At 38.0% G+C, this 20,336-nt stretch overlaps 1 long non-coding RNA gene across 1 annotated transcript in view; it reads left to right on the top strand.

Moving 5' to 3' along the window:
- The first annotated feature begins 6,225 nt into the window (after nt 1-6,225).
- LOC114319248 (uncharacterized) overlaps nt 6,226-20,336 on the top strand; it is a 40,949-nt gene continuing 26,838 nt past the window's right edge. Inside the window, exons 1-3 of the long non-coding RNA XR_003649349.2 lie at nt 6,226-6,561; nt 9,460-9,559; nt 11,599-11,743. This is a non-coding gene — a long non-coding RNA (uncharacterized LOC114319248). The remainder of the gene's footprint in view (nt 6,562-9,459; nt 9,560-11,598; nt 11,744-20,336) is intronic.

The following is a 20,336-nucleotide window of genomic DNA, read 5'->3' as shown; positions in this document are numbered from 1 at the left end:
CCTATTGGGCTGTCAGGTGGTTTAGCTCTTTGGTGGACAGACGAAGTGGACCTGCATGTTAGCTATAAGTCGGCCAACATTTTTAAACGTTTCATGGGTAGGGGAACAACATCGTCTCATTGGCTTGCCACCTTTGTGTATGCCCCATTCCGTTGGACTGACAGGAGAGTTTTTTGGCAATCTCTAAAAAATCTGATTGCAGGAAATACCTATCCTTGGGTGTGTTTGGGGGACTTAAATGAAATTGGTTGGTCGTGGGAGAAGCAGGGGTCAAGACGATGTAGTAGAGCTCGGATGCAAAGTTTTCAAGAGTTATATCACATTATGAACTTATAGATCTAGAATTTAAAGGGGCCCCATATACTTGGACAAACAACCAGCAGAGTATTCATAATGTGCGAGAAAGATTGGGTAAAGCTTTTGCAACAATGAGTTGGCGCCAGAAATTCCCTTATGCACAAGTACACCATGAGGCATTGATAGGGTCCGATCATTGCCCTCTTCTGTTACATTGTCATATCCCACCTACAAAGATAGCTCGTCTATTCAAATTTGAATCTATGTGGACTACTAGCCCTGAATACTCAGAGATTATCCAATCAAATTGGGGTGAGGACCGGGCTGATTCAACCATGCTTCATTTCTCCCAGAAGCTCCAGAGATGTAGCAAAGGTCTATCCAGGTGGAGTAAGGCCAAATTTGGGGATAATCGCATCCGCGTTGCTGCTCTAACAAACTTAATCCAAGAACTTCAAGCCCAACCTTTCTCTGATGATACTCATGTGCAAATTCAGAGGCTTCAATAGGATCTTGCCGCAGTGTGGGCCCGAGAGGAAATGTTCCAGCATCAAAGGTCTAGAATCAATTGGCTACAGTATGGTGACAAAAACACAGCTTTCTTTCATGCTACAGTTATCCAACGACGGCAACGGAACCAACTGGTCAAGTTAAAAACTGATTCGGGGAAATGGTGCGAGACGGAAGCTACTATCAATGACCAGCTCCTATCTCACTTTCAGAATTTGTTCCGAGCCACCGAGGGTAGAGATTTGTCGGAAGCCCTAGCAGTTGTGGAGTGTGAGGTCTCTGAAACAATGAATTTGGCTCTGACTACACCTTTTACTGATGATGAAATCAAGGCAGCAGCTTTTCAATTGGGTCCACTCAAAGCCCCGAGACCGGATGGCTACCTAGGTATTTTCTATCAAAAGCACTGGTCTATAATTGGACGATCTCTATGTGCTGCCATTCACAGTTTTTTTGATGGAGGGCTTGTTTTGAGAGATTGGAACCATACGAATATTGTTCTCATTTTGAAGGTGACCGCCCCAGAAACTTTGCACCAGTTTAGACCTATCAACTTATGTAATTTCAAGATGAAAATCATCACAAAGGTTTTAGCGAATAGGCTTAAGAAAGTGCTCCCCCAGCTAATCACACCAGCTCAATCAGCCTTTGTGCCGGGGCGATTGATCCAAGACAACATTCTTGTGGCGCATGAAGCTTTCCATTTCTTAAGACATAAAAAGAGGGGTTGACAAGTGGACTTAGCTCTGAAACTGGACTTTAGTAAAGCCTATGACAGGATTCAATGGGATTTTCTAGAAGCCGTGCTCCGAAAATTGGGGTTCAATGCACAGTGGATTCAGTGGGTTATGGAGTGTGTTACGACCGTCAGCTTCTCAATTATGGTTAACGGTGCAAAGCGAGCGACCTTTAATCCAACCTGTGGGATCAGATAAGGGGATCCCCTATCCCCCTACCTTTTTCTGATCGAGGCGGATGTGCTGTCCAAACTAATCACTCGCGACATTCACTCTGAGACCATATCAGGAATCCAAATGAGTAGGTTCTGTCCGCATCTCTCCCATTTGTTTTTTGCCGATGATGCTATTCTGTTTTTCCGAGCTAGTAACCTCGAGTGCCAGAACATGCTCCAGATCCTTCATGTTTACAGTAGGGCCTCGGGTCAACTCCTCAACTTTGAAAAATTTGAGTTGATTTTCTCTGCAAATGCGGATGAAGTTGCAAGAAAGCGAGTATGTAGAACTATGGGTATCAATCGAGCGAGACCAAATGTTAAATATCTGGGTTTACCTTCAGTGTGGGGTCGATCTAAGGCTGCGGCTTATGGTTATTTGCTTGAAAAAATGGTTGCTAAGATGCAAGGGTGGAAGAATCATCTTTTATCACATACCGGGAGAGAGGTCCTCATTACAGCAATTGTGCAAGCTATCCCTTCTTATGCAATGGCGTGCTTTTTCTTCCCTCAGAATTTTTGTCAGAAGATGGACGCGTTTATTCGTAATTACTGGTGGAAAGGAGACCCAGGTGAGCGCGGCATCCATTGGGAAAAGTGGACAGCTATGTGCATATCCAAACACGAAGGTGGCATGGGATTTCGAAACTTTTCTCATTTCAATCAAGCACTTCTTGCGTGACAAGGCTAGCGACTAATAAACTCTCCCAACTCTTTCTGGGCTAGGATGTTCAAAGGGCTTTATTACCCTCATTCGGATTTTTTACAAGCAGCTAGAGGGGCTAGAGCTTCTTGGGCATGGTCAAGTTTGTTGAAAGGCCGGGAGTTACTTTTAAAAGGGTGTCGCTGGTAGATTCACAATGGGCATTCTGTGCGTTTTTGGGATGATCGCTGGATACCAACTCTCACCAATTTTAAGGTCTTATCCCTTCAACCCCCAGGAAGTGGTATTGTGATTGTTTCGGATGCCATAGACCCTACATCTAAACTATGGAAAGTTGCGGTCCTATGCACACTTGTTTCATGTGAGGAATTGCAAGCCATTCGGTCCATTCCAGTGCCTTTTATCGATAAGGCGGATTCTCTCATTTGGCACCACACCAAGTCGGGAACATACTCTGTTAAGTCTGGGTATCACTTGGCTCGCCAGTCTTCGGATAATCATCTCTCAAGGCAACCTTCATCCTCCTTCCTTCTCCCTCGAGGTTTTTGGAAACAAATTTGGAACCTGCAAATTCCCCCCAAAATCCGACACTTTTGGTGGCGATCCTGTAAAAATGTTTTGGCAACTAAGGCAAATTTGGCTAGACGTCGGTGTGCAACCTCCAATCTTTGTCCAATCTGCCATAAAGATGTGGAAACAGTGGAACATATGCTTTTTGATTGTGCATGGACCAAGGCAATCTGGTTTGGAAGTATGTTGAATTTTCGGCTGGAACCTGGATCTATCACAAATGTGGCGCAATGGACAACTTCATGGAGGGAAAACGGGGTGTTTACAGACTCCGGAAAGGAAACTCTCAGCCGAATTGCTTTGATTGACTGGTATATATGGAAGGCTCGCAATGACTTCATTTTCAACTCAGTGCCTGTTAGCCCATCTGACACACTCCAAAGAATACACCATGATTGGAATGAATATTTTCTACAGGGTGGGGAAGAGACTATAGTACCACTGGCTGATAACTCCATGGCCGTTGGCACTGCCTCTGGATGGACTCCCCCTCGGGTGGGGACTGCTAAAGTAAATTGTGATGCCTCTTTCCACGGGTCTTCGGCCAAAGCTTCTGCAGCAGCTATCATGAGGAATTCGAAGGGCCAGTTTATTGATGGGATTGTCACCTCCTTCTTTTCAGCATCAGCCCTGCAAGTTGAAGCTGTTGCGGTGTGTCTAGTATGCTGTTTGGCCCAGATGCATGGGCTTTCCTTGGCCGACATCGAGAATGACAACCAAGAACTCATCCACCTGTGTGTGTCTGAAACAGTCCCTCCATGGGAGATCATGGCAGTTGTGGCCGATATTCGAAGTTTTGCAAGGGATAGAGCTTGGAAGTTCATGTGGACCCGAAGGACAAACAATTCTGCTGCTCACTAGGTGGCTACTGCTCACTATATATCAACACTTCCTGCTAGTTGGGTCACATGTGTGCCACAGGACTTTGCTTCTGTTCTTTCCCTTGATGTTCCTGCTCATCTTTAATTCTCTGCTTGTAGTTTCCTACTTGTTCAAAAAAAAAAAAAAAAAAAAACATACTTGAAATGAGAAACTCAATAATAATTTGTAGAACATAAGATTAGGTATAGTTCTAACCTGGAATTCAGTAGACTCCAACGGCCTTCTTTCATTAAGTTTGTTCTATCCACTACTTCTTCTTCTTTCCTTTCATTGATATGTGAACCTGCGTTTAACAAGAACAAATAACATGAATAAAATGTCATTTTGATTTATATATCCCTTTTCAATGTGTTTTAAAAATTAGTTTAACTACTCAAAAAATTTGTAAAATTTTTATATTATGTAAATATATAAGTGTAGTATATTTGGTAAAAGTTTCATATCAAAGGCCCTTCAAATTAAAATTTTAAATCAAGTGGTACTTGGATTGACCGTTGTGCAAAATTTTGTGTGACATGACTTCTTTTTTTATATTTTTAATAAATAGTTACACATCTTAAAAAATTTTAAAAATTTTGTATGTTCCTATATGAGTTTGCTATATTGGGTAAAATTTTGAGATTGAAATGATGAGAAATTAATTTTATAGCATTGATGGACTGACCGGTGGCTTAATTAACTATTAAAGGAGAATTTTGTGTTTTAGATTTTCAATTTTGTATCGGGTTTGGGTGCCCATGACTTGAGATAACTTTTATTGGGCTTAGTTTGATATATCTTCGGGCCATGTTCGGCCAATGAATGAATCAAGGCCCATAACCCATAATAATGACCTAATTGTTGGTGAAAAACTTTGCTTGGGATAATTTTTTTTTAACCTGTCTTTTTATTTTTTAATTATTTTAATTTAGTTAAAAAAATTTATTTAAAATAAATTTGTAATTTTTTTATAATTAATTTAATGGTTAGAAGAAAAAAAAATAATTATAATTTAAATATGAAATTTTATCTTATTAACTAAATTAATTTATTATTTTTTTTATTGACCAATTCAACCCCACCCATAGGCCGAGCCACAGTGAATAAAATTATGGAATCTTGTTTTCTGTGGCCTCGTTTGGGAACCTTTCATTTTAGTTAAAAAGTCAAAAAGTTATTAAGGTCTCGTTTGAGAATAGGTTAATTTAATAACTTTTTGGCTATTTGGTTAAAATATGAGTTAAAAAAAACTAGTATGTTTAGGATGATTTTTTGGCTTTTTACGAAAAGATGTGCAAAAAGTAGAGAGAAAAGAAAATCTTTGACTTTTTGGTATGAGTTGTTGAATTTTTTGCTAATTTAGTAATTTTTTGACTTTTTGGCTAAAAATAAAGGTATCCAAACGAGGCCTAAATTAACCAAAAAGCTAATAATCCATATAAAAAAGTCAAAGATTTTTTTTTCTCTACTTTTTACACATCTTTTCGTAAAAAGTTAAAAAATCATCCCAAACTTCGTTTGGTTTGTATTTCTGAAAAAATTTTGAGAAATTTTCTCTACAAATAAGTTTTTAAAAGTAATCAAACCAAACAAATTTTCCCAAAAAAATTTCTCAAAACTTGTAAACCAAACAAGTTTTCCAAACAAATCTCTCTCTCACACACATCAAATCAATCACTTTTTCCAAAACTCTCTCTCAAAATAATTTTTCAAAACATCTTTTGAAAAAAACCAAACCAAACAACTTTTTATATTTTTTATCTCTAAAATACATCTCTAAAACACAAACCAAACATACCTATTATTTTTTTAAAGCCATATTTTAACTAAATAATTAAAAAATTACTAAATTAACTTATTCCCAAACGAGCCCGTTTGTGTGGGGTTGGCAACCCCTTTCCTTTTGTTCCTTGGCTCAGTGGAGACCATTATCTTCTGAAAAATTATTAGTTGGTGCGGGGACGTTAATGCCCTATTAATCACAAACTATCAACTATTGTATTTTTTTTTATTTATATTTTTTAATCATTTAACGTATAATATTAAATGTATTTTTTTTTTATATTTTTTAATCATTTAAAGTATAATATTATATGTATTAATATATTAATAAATTATGTGACAAAATTTTATAAATTTTGAATTTTTATAATAAGTGTCATAAAATTGAATTTTTATAATAGGTGTCATAAAATTAATTAATATATTAATTAGTGAGTAGCATCATCAAATATAAAAGAGTAATTCTAAAGATCCTAAAAATTTTACTAAATCTTTTATATGAATATGGGACCCACGAGACATTTAGTAAAATTTTTAGTATAATTTTTTAGATTTCTATCATTTTTTAATATAAAATCGTAAACCATGTGGAGCACGCCCGTGGACCAACCAATAACTTCTCCTATTCTCTCATCCTTACCCTATTTTGCATGAGAGAGAGAGAGAGAGAGAGAGAGAGAGAGCGAGAAGACGAAAGCAAAAGAGGCTTCATTTTTTCTTCATGGAAGTGGAAGCTCGAAACTCCCTAAACCATTACCCCAAAACCCGTTCAGCTTTTTTAATTATTTGAGGGAGTTTTTAGTGTGATTTAGGGTGAGATTTGTGGGCTTGGTGAAGAATACTTGTATATATTTTGAAGATCTTAGAGTTTGGTGGTTTGATTATCCATCTCTTCTTGCAACTATTTGTTAAAGCTTCTCAAGAGGTAGGGTTTATTTTCAGAAAATAGCATGCTTTACATGAGTATTTTATGATTTTAAGGGTAATTTCATGTATTTCTATTTTAGATTTCGATGGTTGAAATGCTCATTATTGTTCTTTGTTTAAGGGTAGAAAAGCATGTTATTAAGATTATTTCATTGTATGAAATAGATGTTTGTATTAAAATGTTTATTTGCTTTCAAGCCCCAAAAAATGTTGTTTTCATGAGATTTGAAAACCAATAATATACATATTGTATATTTTGTTCATTTTTGCAAAATTGAAAAATATAAGATTTTGGATTTTGTGCTTGAAATCCAAAAAAAATGTTATTCTTGTTACATTTGATGATTTTTTTTTTTTAATTTTTTTTTTATATATGTAAATAGCATATTGATTAGTTAACCTTGAAAAATTAGTATTTTTTTTAAGTGTTGAGAATTTGGGGAAAATTGACTAGTTAGATTAATCATGGGTTAATTTAACTTAGTTTAAAACATGGTTTGACTTGAGATTGATTTAGTATTTTTACCATAATTTTCAGATTTAGTTTCCTTATTAGTTTGATTAAAATAGGTATTTTGAATGATTATTTTGTGATTGAAGTTATGCTAATATCCTATTTAGAATATTTAATGAATTTAGGGCTTATGAAGGGAAATTGGTAATGTGGTCCTTAGGGACAAATTGGTCATTTCACACTTTAGAATATATGTACAATTGTAGCCTTAAGAGCAACTTGGTAAAATTAGCTAGAAAGAGAATTTGTTGAGAAAATGACGAAGTGTTGAAAAGTACGGAATGTAGTAACCTAATAAGTATTAAAAAATAAATGTTGGTATTTACAATACTTAGTTAATTTTTGTGCAAGTCCCGATGGTGTTGATTTTACAGGCTTGGCCTGGGTTATAGGCGTTATAGCTGGTTTTGTGTTTCAATAACCTTGATGGAGATAGTGTTACCACTATCTATAGATTAGACCCCCAAACATTGTGCAGTTTTGAGCAATAGTAGCCTCCGGTGGTATGATGATGAAGTTTTTGTCTGACACACAGCTTGGAGTGAGCCTCGGCGTGATTAGGGTAGGACCCAGTAGTATACTGCGATTCTTTGTTTAAAAAAATTAGTGGTATACTACGACTTGGACATAGTATGTTTTGGTGAGGCCGAGTTGTTGCCCTGTTCGTAGGTTATTGATGCCCTGTTGCCGGTTATTGATTTTGAGTTTCTTTATTTATTTTAGTTTACTCGGTGTGAGCCAATTAAATGAAAAAGATTTAGTGGAGTTAAGTAATTGAATGCGAGAATTGAACATTGCATTTGCATTATGTATATTATCACCTCACCTGCATGTTGGTTGTTATAATTGTGAAGAGAATTATTATGGTGAATTAGTCTGTTGCTCACCCCTTACCATACAGTTATCAGTGGATTTGTTCAAGCTTGAGGGCCAGATTCCTTGCTTTGTGGATTGCAATATTTAGATCATTGTGTATTTGGGCTTATGTGCCCGTATTTTGTTGTACTTCATTTGATGGAACTATGATCTATAAAATCATTCTACATCTATGTCAATTCATTTTGTTGGGAAATGTGTACTTGTGAGTAGCATATGAGTGACCTCTTTTTTTCTTATTTCTTTTTTTTTTCCCAGTTAAGGAAAAGAAATAGTAAAATGATTAATTTTCTCGAAACAAGTGAAAACAAGTTTTATAAATCGTTTATGTACTTAAATTTAGGACTTTAATGTTTTCATTAAAGTGGCACATTTTATGAGGTAAATTCAGAAATTTTGAATAAGTTAAATGACTGGATTTTGACATTAATGATGGAATTAAGTGAATGAAGATAGAAATTGGACCTTTTTAAATTAAAGATCGCGCTTTAAGTTAATTAGTTTATGCCTAATTAACTTCTTAAAATTTGAGGCATGACAACAACTGATATGCATAATATGCATACAAGTATTCATGAGTTTGGTTTGTTCTATGTGAAATCTGGAGAAAAAACTGAATAAAATTAAATACTATTGATTTGTACTATTTTTCGGTTGTTGGTTATGATGGTGTGAATTTATTATTTTTTGGGTGAATTACACCATTTTGAGCAAAATTTCACTTTGGTCTTTGTAGTTTTAATTTGAATAATTTGGTTTTTACGCTTTTAATTTTATTGCAATGTAGTCCCTCCATGTGGTGGTGTAATCATATTGAATGGAAAAAAAATCATGTGCAAAACTAGGGGACTAAAGTGGAATTCAAAACAAACTATGGGGATCACTAATACAAACTATGGGGATCACTAATATAGTTTGTTTTGAATTCCACTTTACATAATTTATTTTGAATTTCACTTTAGTCCCTCTAGTTTTGCACATGATTTTTTTCCATTCAAAATTCTAATGGTAAGTGATGGATTGACCACATGGCAACAAAATTGAAAGTGTAGGGATCGAATTGTTCAAATTGAAATTTTGGGGACTGAAGTGATACTCAGTTAAACTATAGGAACTAATGGTGTAATTTATCTTCTTTTTTTTTGGTTAAAACCCTTTTTCTTAAGAGGTTGGTGTAACATGAATTGAATCCTTAACCCCCACCCACCCTGTTGGATGCTATGCCAATGCTTTTATCAGTATGCTGCAACGATTTTAGTAGAGTAACAAATGATTCTTGTATATGTTATGTATCTTCATTTCCTCTAAAATTTAAATAGTAGAGTTGGTTCAGGTTTTTTGAGATTCAAATACCAAGTCATATGGTTTGGGGAGAATGGGTAGGAATTAGGATACCAAGAACCGATTATTTAAATTTCTAGCTTTAGTTAAGAATTGATTCAAATTGTTCAAAAATCTATTTTAGAATATTGTAATAATAGTGGCAAACTGCTATTCTATTTTCAGGCGAGCTGCTTTTGCACTCTGCTGAACCGATGCAGTTGCAGAGATTGTTAAAATCCATGAACTTGAGACTTCTACTCTTGCCACTTTATCATCTCTGAAGGTATGTACACAGTATCTGTTGTTATGCAGGGTTTGTTCGATGTTTGTAAATGGTATGCTTAAGATTAAAAATGAATCCAACTTCTTGAGTTTGGCTTGCTTAGAGCAAAGCTTGGTATAGTATTCATGGGTCGAGCTTGATTCTAAAATTCAAGGTTAGTAAATGGATGAACAAACCTCAATCATCTCCATACTCAGCTTGATGTGGCTTGCAAGTGCTATTATTTTTGTAAAAATTGCCATTTAATAGATCCATATATACAGGTAATGTGCAATGAGTAATGCTACAATGACCATGTTTATATACCACATTAATGCAATAGTTGAATGGGTCCCACCACTCATGTTTGCTATCAATACAGTAATGGCACATCACATGGTAAATCAAATGTGGTATATAAATATGGTTATTGAAACATTACTTGTGGAATTTCAACAAATTTCCTTGGTTTTATTTTTTTAATTTGCTAAAGTTTTGGACAAGACCTGATCCTGCTGTAAAATATCTGGTTCATATTTCTACTTTTTTTACTTCATAATAGCGAAGTTTTGAAAGCTTTCCTATACCTAAAAAGTAAAGTCTTAACTGAAGTATCAAGCTAAAATACTGTCACTGTTGTACTTTTGAGTGTTGCCTTTATAGTCTAGTTTGCCATAGCATCTTTTAGAGAAAGCAAATCAAGCTGAGCCATCTCCGGCACTCATGCAGTCATGCCTGCTCACCAAGCTGAGCCCAAATGGGAGGGAGAAAAAATTCATCAGACTTCAGACAAGCTTAATTAATGATTTCAATAAGTTGAGCTGGCCTTGAATACCTTCTTACTCAGCTTGGTTTTGCTTGTAATCACTCCTGGATGTGTGTCTCGAATCTTCATTATTGTTAATCCTTTCTTATCGTTTTCTTAGAGGGTCAAAGTGACACCGTGATTGGATATATGTAATTTCTTATACACTAATAGTTTTTTGGGGTAATTACCAACCAGTCCTATTAAGTAGACTTAAATACCATTAAGTCTTATTGACTGTTTGAATGCACCAATAAGTCTTGCAATACTTATACCTATCAAGTTCTTTCATCTTCTCTCTCTCTCTCTCTCTTCACCATTTTCCCAAAAGCTTCACACCACCATTGTCTACCGCCGCTGCCACCATCACCACTGTCGTTGTCATCCACCCATCATCTTCTCTTCTCTTCTCTTCTCTTCTCCTCTCTCTCTCTCTTTACCATTTTTCCAAAAGCTTCACACCACTATTGTCTACCACCATCGCTGTCTACCCACCACCACCACCACTACCACTGTCGTCATCATCCACCCACCACCACCACCACCACCACCACCACCATTATTTGGATGCCTCCACCGTTCACCAACTATCTTCACCATCATTGCAGATCTATACTCTACTATCATCGATCTACACTTTAACGTCGTAGATCTATGCTCCACTGTCGCCAATCTACACAACCTCCATATCACCACCATCTCCTTTGTTTCAGATTCAGATTTATTTTTCAGTGATAAACTTATCAATCTCGCTTGTTCTTTTGTGTATGTGGAAGAGGATGATGGATTCTTGTAAGTGAATGAGTGAATATACGTAAGGATGGTGGATATTAATGAATAAATATACAGTGATAAATTTATCAGTCAGGACTTGTAGGTAAATAAGTTTGGTTAATAGGAACGACCAGCAAGTGCCCCTAGTTTTTTTTACTTCTATTGGAAACCATGCTTACAGATCAAGTTGGATGTGCACTTTGTTCATTTTTAGTTTTTGTTTTTTGCAATGTATACAAATATATATTTACATAAATTATAGTTCCCCGCATTGTTGTGTACCGTACACTAGATTTCTAGGGTGTGGGCCATGATAAATTCCTTTTCTATCTATAAGCTACTGAAAGATTTTTAATTTTTTTTTTTTTTTTAACAAGCTGTAATTTCCAAAAAACAAAAAGGATGTAATTTGTTATAGACCAGGGCGGCATTTCTGTTTGTTCTCCTTATCTTTCTAACCCTCAAAACGATCTATTTTCAGGTTCTAAGTGAAAATGCTGATGCTCCAGGTGGATGTGCTGTATCTGTTGTTAATGAATCCCTTTATGTTTATCTCAAGATTTGAGGAACTTTAATGCATAAGCAAAGCTTGAAAAGCTTCAGAAAAAGATGGAGGACATACAAAAGTAAGTGTCTTTTCTCAACTGAAGCTCCATATACAAATACAACTTTTATTACCCTTTTCATGATATTGGACACCCTAGCTCTATTGCAGTTGCAAACGAAGGATTGTCTGTTGTTGGAGGTTGTGGTCAATTCCTCATGCAGATTGCGTGTGCAACCATCTTAAAAAACTGAGCACAAAAAAAATGAAAAAAATTGCATTAAGTTTTGTTTTGACGTAAACTTCGGTGATCTAGAAAAGGGAGATTGTGGAGCTCAATAGTAACAGTAGTATGAGTTTGAGTAACACAAAGTGTTGGTTAGCTTTGACACATAAACAAAACTTAGATTTCAATTAATCATGGAAAATGATGATTACTTGTATCAAGGCTTTATGGGCTCAGTCATATCAGGAAAAAAAATCTTGAATTAGCAAAGAGGGAAATCTTGCTAAAAATAGGTCCCAACACATCCAGGCAATAAAATGTATGGATAATAAATTGAGGTGTATACACAATGAGATGTTTGGTTTATGACTGAAATTTCTGGTGATTTTTTTCCTCCTCACTCTGGAGTAATTAAGATATGACTTATCATTTTTGAATTGTCTGATTGAGCTGCTTGTTTCTAGGGTTCTTGCTGCTTGACTGATTGATAATCCCCCTAAATTGAGGTGTATACACAATGAGATGTTTGGTTTATGACTGAAATTTCTGCTGATTTTTTCACCCCTCACTCTGGAGTAATTAAGATATGACTTATCATTTTTGAATTGTCTGATTGAGCTGCTTGTTTCTAGGGTTCTTGATGATGACTGGCATATGGAAATTGGAATGCAATGCTATGCTGTGAGATCATTATTATAAAAACTCAGAGTCAACTTGTAATTCCTTCTTCACTTATGCCCATATGAGCTTCTGATTTATTTAATTGAAGAATCTCAATAGAAAGGACCATTTCCTTTTTTATTTGCTTAAAGTAGGGATATTTCATAAAGAAGCACTACAGCAAATTTGACCTTTAGTGCCATTTTTATAATGCTGCTAACAATGGTAAAAATGCCAGCAAAAGTTAATACAACATTTCTAAACTTGCATCGACTATGAGGCCGCCGCCTTAGGTTAGCGTTGTTTTAGAAATGCCACAAAAACTTTTACCAACATTTAATTGAAACACCATCTAAACTTCTGAGCTGGAAACTTTGATGACTATCTTTCTATTAGTGGCGCTTCATAAAAACAACACTAATTTCTCTTCTTAGTGCATTTAGCCATGTTTATTGTTTTTGCACATTTTTGACAACCCATTTTTGACCGGCCCTAAGATTTGGATGCTTTCAAAGCTCCTCGATGATGAAACAACGCTTCATGAAAGCACCACTAATTTCTCCTCTTAGTATATTTAGCCATGTTTATTGTTTTCGTACATTGTAGACACCCTATTTTTGATCAGCCCTAAGATTTGGGCGCTTTCAAAGCTACTCGATTATTGTGGGTGATAGAGATTAGAGGCGATCGGTCGTTGACCTCTGGGAAGATAGTAGACACTTCAATGGCCTGAGATCACCAGAGGTGGAAGAGGAGAAGACCAAAGAAAGCTTAGAGAGGAAAGGAGTGGCAGTAAGAGACCTTGAACACTTAGTGTATGTCATGTGAATTCTTGTTGCCCTTGTGTTAATGTGGCTGGACTTATGATGCTGTTATATAGACTCTAGGAGTATTGGAGCCCAAGCAACCTCAAGACGGGTGGTGAGTTATCCTCGACTCGACAAGAGGGTGATATCAGCCCTACTAGCTGTGTCCCTATGATTCAGGTCCTTGGAAAGGTTGCATCATAAGTGCGGCAGCTGTAGGTATGATATCTTGAGAGGTGTATCATATGTGTATTGTATCAGATGTAAGTGTAAGGTTAACGTCCCTTTCTCTAAGCCAGATCAAAAGGGGAGCTGTCACTGCAGGGACAGCTACATGACCTTTTTGATCCTGAGGTCTTAGCCTTCAATCCACAATCCTCCAATGATCCAAAATGGGAGTGCCTAGGTCCTGCTTCCAACCTAGGCAGCCAAGGGGGTGAGTGCATGAGCCAAGGGCTCATCTTGAGTAGCTAAGTAAACATAGGTGAGCCGAACATAGGTGAGCCAAGAGTCTAACTATGTTGCTATGGAGCTGGGGTGAGTGGGTAGAGAAAATATTTCCTGAGTTATGAAGGGCCATAGAGAGCTCTAGGTGAGCCAACTCTATCAAAGTGAGCTGTGGCCTTGTTTTCATACTTAGTGGTGTGTATGCCCCCGCTTAGGCTAGGTATACAACCCCAACTCATCGTGGTGCCTTAGGGGTTTGCCACATGGATGTGTGATAGTGATGACGTAACGCCCGTAGGGCTCTCTACGTGCCAAGCATAATATAGAAACCCACATTGATGCCCCCCTGTACAGATATTCTCATGAGAGTTTCTGTACATGTATGACAAAGATGTCGAAAATATTAGTCATGCAATTAATAAAATTTGATTTCTTTTGAATCAAAGGGAGGTTGTTTATTTTATTTTATTTTATTTTTATTGCCCATGGAGAATTCACATTTTAATTTCATCTGGCACGAACAGACCGGACGAAAATGTGGGCTTGTTGGACGATGACCTCATTCCGTAGGATCTCTACTACTTTACACGAGATTTCAGCTTCATTCTATAGGCACCAAATCCCGCCTGTCACTCTTTCCATGTTGTTGAGAGGCGGGTTCATGGTTTTGGTGTTGGAGTAGCCCATGATTTGATTCATAAATTGGGCTTCGCTTTCTCTTTTTTTCGTGTTTGTAATGATAACGAGATGGAAGCGTCCATAAGAGTATAGGTGCATGTAGTGTTGGAGGAAGTTAGGGCGAGCGGCGCCCTTAGTGTTGAAGAAGAGGATGTTGAGCGGAGTGTTGTGGGGAATGCTTGGCGGAGCGTTACGAAGAATGCTCTCTTTCCCAAGTTAAGGACTGCGAAGTTCTCTATGTCCTATCTGAGACCCAAATCTTCATTTGGGTTTTCCAACGGTGCTGACATGATGGAGATTTGGTGGTCCAGATCCCTCTCTGTCGGTCTTTGTGAGAGGATGTTGATTTGGATCCTCTCAAAATATGGGATCGACACTTGCATTATCTAGCAGGTGGATCCTTGGAGGGTGAGGTTGCCTTCTTGGTTTGGAAAGAACTAAGTGTAGGATGGTGGTATTGTGTAGAGAGTTGGGAGCGTTAATACCTTGTGCCGTCCCCTTATTTTACACCAAAATTCTTCCGCTCTACAACTGTATATGGGGACGTTAGGTGCTGGACCCAAGGGGATTTGAATAGTGGACCTTGGAATTGCCACAGAGGCATGGAGAGCATTCTTCGAAAGAACTCGTACACCAAGTAGCGATGGTGAGTGGGAGTGGAGCTCGAAGCTCTAGAGTTGGAGTTTGAAACTATATAGTTTGAACGTCTCTAGTTTTGAGCCTTGTTGTTCACTGGCCGGCGGTGAGTGAGAGTGGAGCTTGAAGCTCTAGAGTTGGAGTTTGAAGCTATGTAGTTTGAACCTCTCCAGTTTGGAGCCTTGTTGTTCACTGGCCGCCAAACGATATTGTCTCGGTGGTCCTCTCCTCCAGAAGCCATTGTTAGAGAGAATGGGTTCTTGAAGTTAAGAGGAGTGTTAGCAATTGAATAGGAATTTGTTTGAGTTTTTTTTTCTTTTTTTTGTTGTTGTATTTTATGTTTGCTCTCTTATAAAGAGATTGCACCAGGAAGGGATAAGGTGAGTTTACTAACTTTTGCAGCTTTATGAAGACATTGGGAATGAGCAATCCATGGAGATGACAACTCACCAATTGAAGTCGTAGCTATTGGTTTAGAGCGGACCATTAATAGTTGCTGATTTGGAGCTACTCATGGTAGCTTCTGATAACTTTTGTAGCTGTTAGTAGTTGCAGTAAAGTGACTTTTTTGAGAGTTTAAGGTTTTTACACTGATGAGCCATGAGCGGTCACATCTATTTTTAATTTTTCCACCGAACATGTAGAGTTTTTGATTGATTTAAGGATTCTACCTTGGAAAGGTACAACCTCAATCTGTGTGTATATATATATATATTATTATTATTATTCTGGGTATAGTTTGAACCCGTTCGAATAGGGAGCTTGCGTTTTTACAGAAATATTTATTGTGTATTTTGAATTTGACCGGAGCTTTATGTATTCCGGTCACTTCCTTCATCTTCTCCTTTTACCTATTGTACATAGTTTTTTATTTTTTATTTTTTTTTATTTTTTAATTTTAACTTTAGATCAGATAGGAGCTTTGTTGTCATGACCCGAACCTGCCCCTATGGATTAGTCATAACCAGCCAGTAATCATGAGATTACCTTCGGTTTCAGTCAGAAATCAAATCATATTTAATAACAGGGGGTCAAATTGCAGAAGCAAAATTCACGAAGATTGTCCAATGAGAAATGCATACATAGCTCAATCAAAACATTCTCATATATGTAATAACTTATACTATACAAACATCCATATTATGTATGTATTACATAAATCCAGGATCATTCAAAAGTCAGTATTAACAAAACCAAGGTTATGCACAGATTTGGTCATACATTGGTCATACGTGACCACAAAAGAACAAAAGGAAAAACAAAATAAAAGTAAGGTCTCTTGCATGAGGCGACCTTAGTTGACTCTTCAAAACTCGGTTTCTCATTGCTCATTAGGGTTGGGGCTGGACATCCCGCTGCTCACCTATATACACATAAATAAGGAGTGAGCCAACGCCCAGTGAATAGTATCAAAGGAAAGGAGTTCATGAATGAGATTCGTTAAATCATAAGTTATAAACTAAATTTGTTGATCGATATCAACCCAAAACGACCTTAGGTCCAACATATCATGTATCATATTCATATTCATATACCAAATGACCTCGGGTCTAACTCGTATTTGCTAATTGACTTTTGGTCCTTTATATGCAGAATGACCTTAGGTCCAATTCATAGGCAAAACGACCTTTGGTCCAATATATGCGATATGACCTTGGGTCTATCATATGTAAGACAACCTTGGATCCGATTCATGTAAAACGACCTTAGGTCCAACCAATCAATATTCACATTTGTGCACTCGTGATCCATGATCATGTTCACATTCGCTTTTGCATTCAAAACGACCTTCAATTTAGATTTTATAACAAAAAATCGAACAGATCAAAATTAAAAAACACATATAATCATATAATTAGCACTCAATCATATCAAGCATATAATGATAGGCTTAATTAAGATTAATTAGCATAACACAGAGTAGTGTTGTCACATTTTTTTTTTTGGTTGCTTTCCACGTCTCTTCTTTTTACATATTGTACAGAGGGATTTTGTTTTTTTGTTTTTGTTTTTTGGAGTTGAACGTTTTGTTTTTTCAGGTACAGAGGTTAGCCATCCTTCATGATATTTCTGGTGTGCCTAGGGCGGCATGTGCACCTTTTGAAGAGGAGAACTCTGTTGATGATTTGATTTTGCGTTGTTGGTTGTGGGGACAAACTAAGGCTAACTATGATAGTGATTCTGAAAGTGAGGGTGATGATGGGGATAGCTTAGAGACTAATCTGAGTGCAAGGGATGGTGATGTTGCTAAGGTTACAGCAGATGTTCCTATTGATGGGATGAGATCTCGAGGTGCTGCGCCATATGTTAAAGATAGAGTGACCTTTGCGCCTCTTCTGTTGTAGTTAGGTCACCTGGTGGCACATTCAGTTGGTCTTGGGAAAAAGACGATGGTGACGATCCAATTGGTTGGTTGACTTTGGCTGATGTTCAATCTTGCCTGCCTTCTGGTGGAGTCCTTACCGTCTCTTTATTTGGTTGGAGTTGTAGTTTGTCATCGATTGATGCTCGTCCCAGTTTGCCTTCAATTGGTGCTGAGGTTAACCTTCCTTTAGTGGATATTTAGCTTGGGACTTTGCCTACTTCGTCGGGAGTTGCTACCAATTTGCCACTTGGTGAGAGTGGTAGTTGTGTTCATGATGAGACTATTGCTCTTAGCATTGGCTATGGCGTTCAAGCGAGTTTACCTTCCGTGGATGATGAGTTTACTGTGACTCGTCTTGATGATGGTTGTATATCCTTGGCAGGGCCTGACAGCAAGGAGCGAGTTCTTGATCCCAAGGTACTATTTGCTTGCGTACGAGGCGAGTATCTGCCTAGGCTGAACTTTATTTTTGATCATAGGCTAAGCACCTTCATGCGTTTGGAAGCTGTGTTCTTACGACGGTATTTGTTAAAGGCATTCTGCGATATGCTCAGAGGGTTTTGTGGCTTTACTTCGAAGACTTCTGTTGACACTTTTCAATCATTTCGGTTTGCTGTGGCAGAGTTTCAGCTGCATGAGTTTGAGGTGAGTTGGCTTATAGAGAGTTTGTCGCGCATTGAAGCTCTAGTGAAGAATCGCTGGCTCGAAACCGAGCTAGCAGAAATGGATAAGCTTTTGATGGAGTTGGCGTCGGCTAGGGAGAAGGTCGTAGTGGAGTTAGAGTGGGTGACTAAGGTGCTGGCGAATGTGGACTCGGCGATTTTGAGTTTGAGAGAGGAGAGCCGTTGTAGAGGCTCAACTTGTCAGTGTAGAGGGGGAGGTTTTTGACTTAGGTAGCCAAATAGGTCCAAGTTAGGCGAGCTGAGGGGTTTTATGTGTTGGAGAGCTGAGGGTTCAAGTTATGGAGAGTTGAGCTAACATTTTTGTAATTTAAAAAAAAAAAAAAACCTCAATTACTTTATATAAATATATATAATTTTTAAAATGATTGTTAGTAGTTGCATAAAGTGTAATGAGATTGGAGATAGCAAATGATTTGTTTTATTTATCATAAGCATGAGTCGATGCCTTACATCGCCATTTTGATTACATTGGTTATAGGAAATTTTCCAAGGGTGATTCCTCACTTTTATCCTAAGGAAAATAGGCCTTTAGCCACTTGACGTTGATAGGGCTCAAGAGAGCTTGTGAGTTTGGTTCAGAAATTCTATAATAATCATTCTCATTAACCTCTCTTACTATGTAAAGTCCTTGCCATTTGGGGGTGAACTTGTGGGTAGAGGTTCCCCTCATGACATGAGGTGTAGGACGAAGTACCAAGTCTCATTCTTGGAATTGTCTGGAGCGTACCAGAGTGTCATAGGCTTGAGCTATGCGATTCTGGTGAACTTTGAGGTTAGCTTGGGCCTTATCCTTTCTTTCATCAAGGATCTCCAGTTCCGAGGGTCTGGAGTCTGAAGTAGCTCCACTTTGGAGAGTCATGGGAGCTGGGGGTATGGCAATTTCCATCGGAAGAACTGCTTTTGTGCCGTATACCAACGAGAATGGGGTCATTTGAATTGGCCTTCTTTTGGATGTTCTATAAGCCTAGAGCGCTGTTGGGAGCATGTGCGCCCAATCCCTTTGATAATCCTTGAGAGTCATTGAAAGGATTTTAATGAGTGTTTTGTTGGTTGCTTTAACTTGCCCATTCCCTTAGAGATAGTATGGCGTTGATTTATGGTGTGTGATGTTGTAGGAAGACCAGGAGTTGTCTGACTTGGCGGTTGACAAAAGGGGTCCCATTCTCTGAAAGGATTACTCTGGGTATACCAAAACGACATATAATGAATTCTCGGATGAAATTGAAGACAGCAGTTCCTATTGCCTTCTTTAGGGGATGGCTTCTACCCACTTAGTGTAAGTCTCTGTGGCCGTCACAATCCATATGTGTCCTTTTGATGCTGGGAAGATAGGGCCATTAAGATCTATAGCCCATGTGTGAAGGGCCATGGTGAGCTTGAACTGTGCAGATCGGTGGCTGGTACGTGAATGAGATTTCCATAGAGTTGGCAAGATTTGCTGCGTTTGGCATACATTTTGGCATCTGTCTCTATGGTAGGCCAATAATAGCCTATATGTAAGAGATGTTGAAATAGCTTGGCTCTACCTTAGTGCTCCGATTCGTGAGCAAGTTCCAAAACCTTATGGATTTCTGCTCCTGATAGGCAATGTAATGGCCTCCCATCGAAGCCGTGCCTAAAAAGTTTCCCTTCTTGCATAAAGAATTTTGGAGCCTGCTTCTTGATTATTGCGGCTGCTAAGGTAATCTATATCTACCTCACGCTAGTCGGAGGTGATTTCTGTGAAGTTGCATTCGACGTTTGAAGGGAATTCTTGACATTTGGTGCACTTCCCTTGAAGGTCATTTGCTTCATTGGCCATGGTAGGCTAATAATGTCCTTGTCGTTGTAGCCTCCTATAGAGGCTCACATCTCCTGTCCCGCAAGAGCGGTTGTGAACCCCTTCTAACTTGGACTTGGCTTCGGTGAGGTCAATGCATACCTCGGGCCCTCTGTAGTAAAGAACTCCTTGGTAAATTGTGAAGTGTTTGGTCTCACTCAAGGGTAGTTTACCTGAGGGGGCAGGGAGCTCGTCAATGATTAGGGCTCTTTAGTCGACGGGTTCTTTTTCAGGAAAGATGGTTGTCACTGAGCACGGCACGGAGTGTTTCAGGACTTCTATCTTGGTTGATTCTTCTAAGAATTCTACCTTAGAGGCCAAGGTAACGAGGGCGTCCGGGTGTCGATTGGTGGAG

This window comes from Camellia sinensis, chromosome 3 (genome assembly GCF_055761805.1).
Source record: "Camellia sinensis isolate YWXY chromosome 3, ASM5576180v1, whole genome shotgun sequence".
In the NCBI taxonomy this organism is placed as follows: domain Eukaryota; kingdom Viridiplantae; phylum Streptophyta; class Magnoliopsida; order Ericales; family Theaceae; genus Camellia; species Camellia sinensis.
The sequence above is the reverse complement of the archived record's forward strand: the minus strand, read 5'-3'. Positions and strand labels throughout refer to the sequence as shown.